This window comes from Heterodontus francisci, unplaced genomic scaffold (assembly GCF_036365525.1).
Source record: "Heterodontus francisci isolate sHetFra1 unplaced genomic scaffold, sHetFra1.hap1 HAP1_SCAFFOLD_43, whole genome shotgun sequence".
In the NCBI taxonomy this organism is placed as follows: domain Eukaryota; kingdom Metazoa; phylum Chordata; class Chondrichthyes; order Heterodontiformes; family Heterodontidae; genus Heterodontus; species Heterodontus francisci.
In genome coordinates this window covers 6,244,600-6,249,829 of record NW_027141852.1, presented here as the reverse complement: position 1 = coordinate 6,249,829, position 5,230 = coordinate 6,244,600, and the positions used below count along the sequence as shown (strand labels likewise).

Here is a 5,230-nt window from a genome sequence, read left to right as displayed (position 1 = left end):
CGTACATTAACAGTGGCTTGGTGTCCTTGTTTTGGAAGAAAATACATACATTCAAGTTTTCCAAAAAATTAAAGAACACAACATGTGAGTAATATTCCCCATTGCTTTCGCAGTACTGATGGATTGTGAAGCGGGAGACAGCCAGAAGTGCCACTGAGCCGCACAGACCCCGAGCTGAGAATGAAATGAGATCAAATTCAATCTTTCATAGTGAGATGCTGCTGAGAGATAAGAGTCCTGAATCAAAGCGAGACTTGCTCATTTCAAACACTCCCTGTACTCTCTGCTCATGAAGCCTTAAAAAAGGGAAAAACAGAATGGCACTCAAACTCACAACCCTGCCATTAAAAGTCTCATATTCGACTGACATAACTGTCACTTCTACTCGGTCTCTTATTGGATGGATGCAACTCCAACGCAGGGATGGCATTCAAATCCTCCCATGGGTCCACATGTCAGACTGAGTTCCATGTTGTAGACTCAAGCAAAGGAAATCTGCTCACTTCCAAAACTATCAGCGAGTTGAAGCTGATTACAATCAACATCATCAGAGGTCAGAACTACCTGGTGAAAGGAGACACCCTGAAGAAGGATCCACAATTATTCAAAGGCATCAACAATGTGAAAAACAAGAAAATCGATGAGTCAATGCAAGCCAAACAACAGAAACACTGAAGAATTCCATTCCATTCCAGTCCAGATGTTTTTGGAGTCAGGTCACAATTCCAGCAACAACTTTATATTCCCACTTGGCTATCTGTACATTTAGTTAATTACAATTTTGTCGACAAGCTCTTTGAATCCAGTTGTCTTGTCCTCAAGCCAGCTCCGGATGGAAGTCAATTCCGCCTTCTGCAAGGCTGAAACCAATAGATAACCTTAATCTAAAAATGCCAGCAGACCAGGGCTCGTCCGGGACTTGAACCCGGGATCTCTCGCATGTTAATTAACCATACTCCCTAAGCGAGGATCATACCCCTACACCAACGAGCCGCTGACAGTGCAGGCTGTATTAGCTGCTGTGGAATTTCACTGGAACCCCCCCAGCCAATCATCCATTTTTTTCAGATCAAAGCAACATCCTGCAAATGCTGAAATAAAAACAGAAAGTGCTGGAAATGTTCAGCAGCTCTGGCAGCATCTGTGCTGTGAGAAACACAGTTAACGTTTCAGGGCACTCACCTTTTGTTTAGCCATCCTTTCAGGCTGCTTCTGTCCATCCAATCTCACTTTCTATTCTATCCACATTCTAACCATTCACTACGTTACTACATTTTTCATGAATTCCTCATTTCTTTTATTAATGACAATTTTGTATTTCTGGCCTTTGCTTCAGACACCACTACAAGTGGAATCATGTCTCCATCTACCCAATCAAACCACTTCGCTGTATCCTCACATTGCAATGTTTCTTTTACCCTGACAGACTGTGGAGTTTCTGCAGCTGGATTGCAGTTCTTGCTTCCCGCCAGTAGATGTCACCTCACTCCAATACAGTGAAGTTTACAAATCTGAGAGAGACACAACAGGAAATAATTGTTCACATTATAGTGAATGTGTGGGATTTAGAAATACTAGGAGTGGAGACGAGTTATTATTGCACTCTGCTATAACATCTTTTATAATGGACTCCAGCATTTTCCCCACGACTGATGTCAGGCTTCTTTTGGGCCCCCTTATCTCGAGAGACAATGGATACGCGCATGGAGGTGGTCAATGGTTTGTGAAGCAGCGCCTGGAGTGGCAAAAAAGGCCAATTCTGGAGTGACAGGCTCTTCCACAGGTGCTGCAGAGAAAATTGTTTGTCGGGGCTGTTGCACAGTTGGCTCTCCCCTTGCGCCTCTGTCTTTTTTCCTGCCAACTACTAAGTCTCTTCGACTCGCCACAATTTAGCCCTGTCTTTATGGCTGCCCGCCAGCTCTGGCGAATGCTGGCAACTGACTCCCACGACTTGTGATCAATGTCACACGATTTCATGTCGCGTTTGCAGACGTCTTTATAGCGGAGACATGGACGGCCGGTGGGTCTGATACCAGTGGCGAGCTCGCTGTACAATGTGTCTTTGGGGATCCTGCCATCTTCCATGCGGCTCACATGGCCAAGCCATCTCAAGCGCCGCTGACTCAGTAGTGTGTATAAGCTGGGGGTGTTGGCCGCTTCAAGGACTTCTGTGTTGGAGATATAGTCCTGCCACCTGATGCCAAGTATTCTCCGAAGGCAGCGAAGTTGGAATGAATTGAGACGTCGCTCTTGGCTGGCATACCTTGTCCAGGCCTCGCTAACCGGTATATAAATCGCTGTTTTCTTTCTGCCTCTTTTTTTAAACAGTGGAGTTACATTAACAACCGTCCAATCCATTGGAACTGTTCCAGAGTCGATAGAATTTTGAAAAAAGACCAGAAATGCATCTGCTATTTCAAGGGCCACTTCCTTAAGTACTCTGGGATGTAGATTATCAGGCCCAGGGGGATTTATCGGCCATCAATCCCATCAATTTCCCAAACATTCCCTACTTATACTGATTTCATACAGTTCCTCCTTCTCACTAGACCCTATGTTCCCCAACATTTCTGGGAGATAATTTGTATCCTCCTTTGTGAAGACAGATCCAAAGTATGTATTTAATTGGTCTGCCATTTCTTTGTTCCCCATTATAAATTCCCCCGTTTCTGACTGTAAGGGGCCCACATTTATCTTCACTAATCTTTTTCTCTACACATATCCATAGAAGCTTTTACAGTCAGTTTTTATGTTCTCTGCTAGCTTACTCTCATACTCAATTTCCCCCTTCTTAATCAATCCTTTTGTCCTCCTCTGCTAAATTCCAAACTGCTCACAATCTTCAGGTTTGCTGCTTGTTCTGGCCATTTTATATTTCTCCTCCTTGGATCTAATACTTTCCTTCATTTATTTTGTAAGCCACAGTTGAGCCACCCTTCCTGTTTTACTTTTGCACAGACAGGAATGAACAATTGTTGTAATTCATCCATGCGCTCTTTAAATGCTAGCCATTGCCTATCCACTGTCAACCCTTCAAGTAACGTTCCCCAATCTATCAAAACCAACTCCCGCCTCATACCTTCATAGTTTTCTTTGTTTAGATATAGGACCCGAGTCTCGGAATCAACTCTCTCACTCTCCATCTTAATGAAGAATTTTATCATATTATGGGCGCACTTCCCCAAGGGACCGCACACAACAAGATTGTTAACTAATCCTTTCTCATTACACAATACCCAGTCCAGGATGGCCTGTTCTCTAGAGGTGTTATACACCTCTATCAATTCTCCACTCAATCTCTTTGAGAAAGGCAGAATAATCCTGGCTTTTCCAACCTAACCTTGTAACTAAAATCCCCCATCCCTGGATCCATTCTGGTAAATCGCCTCTGCGTCCTCTCAAGGACCCTCACATTCTTTCTAAAGTCTGCTGAGCAGAACTGGAAGCAACACTCCAATTGGGGCCTAACCAGAGTTTTATAATGGTTCAGCATAACTTCCCTGCTTTTGTACTCAATGCCTCTACTTATAAAGCCCAAGATCCCATATGCTTTGCGAACCACTCTCGCAATATGACTTGCCTCCTTCAAATATTGATGCACATGAACCCCAAGTCCCTCTATTCCAGTACACTCTTTAGAACTGTGCCATTAAGTATATATTGCCTCTCCCTATTCCTTATGCCAAAATACATCACCTCACACATGTCACTATTAAATTCCATCTGCCACCTGTCTGCCCATTCTGCTAGCCTATCACTGTCCTGTTGCAGGCAGTTCATATCATCTTCACTGTTTGCCGCTCCTCCAGGTTTGGTGTCATCGTCATATTTTGAGATTCTACTCTGTATTCCAAGATCCAAGTCAATTACCTTGAGCAAAAAAAGTAGTGGTTCTAGCACTAACCCTTGGGGAACACCACTGTCGACTATCCTCCAGTCTGACAAAGAACCATTTAATAAGACTCGCTGTTTTCTGTCCTTAAACCAATTTTCTATCCAATTGGACACTGACCCTCCTTTTCCACGAACCTTAATTTTGTTAACCGCCCTTTTATGTGGTACCTTGTCAAACGCTTCCTTAAAATCAATATAAACAACATCCACTGCATTCCCTTCATCAACCTGCTCTGTTAGTTCATCAAAAAATGCAGTTAGATTAGTCAAGCATGAACTCCCTTTTATAAATCCATGCTCACTCTCCTTAATTAACTCAAACCTTTCCAAGTGACTGTTGATTTTTTACCCTGATTATTCTTTCCAAAACCTTACCCACCGCTGCTGTTAATCTAACTAGCCTGTAGTTACCCGGACTGTCCTTACACCCTTTCTTGAATAAGGGTGTCGCATTTGCCACTGTTTAATCCTCTGGCACCTCCCCCGTATCCAGGGAAGATTGGAAGATTATAGCAAGCCCTTCCGTTGTCTGCATCCGCATTTCTTTTCGCAACCTGGGATGTGAGCCATCCGGACCAGGTGATTTATCTTCCCTAAGCACAGCCAGCCTTTTTAGTACCTCCCTCTCCTAATTTGTACTCTCTCCATTGCCTCTACTCTCTTCACTTCGACTGATATTTTGTCAAATTCCACTTCCTTAGTGATCACTGATACAAAGTACTCATTAAGTAGATTAACATTGCCCTGCACCTCTCAGCTTATATTATCCTTTTTGTCCCTCATAGGCCCGACTCAACCTCTTACTACCCAGTTGTCATTTACATGCTGCTCGAAGATTTTTGGGTTTCCTTTCATGTTGACTGTCAGTCTATTCTCATAGAAATAGAGAATAAGCAAATATAGAAGATGTAAGTATTTCCCATCCTTGATGAGGTGCAATTTTTTATGCTGTGGGTAGTAATGTCTTGGCCCACGAGTGTGGTGGAAGCAGAGACAATCAATGATTTGAAAAGGAAATTAGATGGATACTTGAAGGAAAGAAACTTGCAGGAGGAAAGGGACCGAGCTGGTGAGTGGAACTGACTAGATTGCTCCGGGGAGAGCCAGCATGGACGTGATAGGCCAAACGACCACCTTCTGTGCTGTAAATGACACTGTGTTGTTTCTCAAATTCAATCCACTGGTGCTTGGTAAATAATTTCAAAGTAAATTGTGCCACCGGAAAATCAGAACCAAGGCAAGGGACGCATAAGGAAGCAAAATTGCTGAAACCCGGGATTGAACCAGGGACCTTTAGATCTTCAGTCTAACGCTCTCCCAACTGAGCTATTTCAAC

The 5,230-nt window shown here is 43.4% G+C and overlaps 1 non-coding gene across 1 annotated transcript; it reads right to left on the bottom strand.

Annotated features, from left to right (window-relative positions):
- Window positions 1-5,157: 5,157 nt before the first annotated feature.
- trnaf-gaa (transfer RNA phenylalanine (anticodon GAA)) lies at window positions 5,158-5,230 on the bottom strand. The gene has a single exon. It is a non-coding gene; the product is annotated as a tRNA-Phe (tRNA).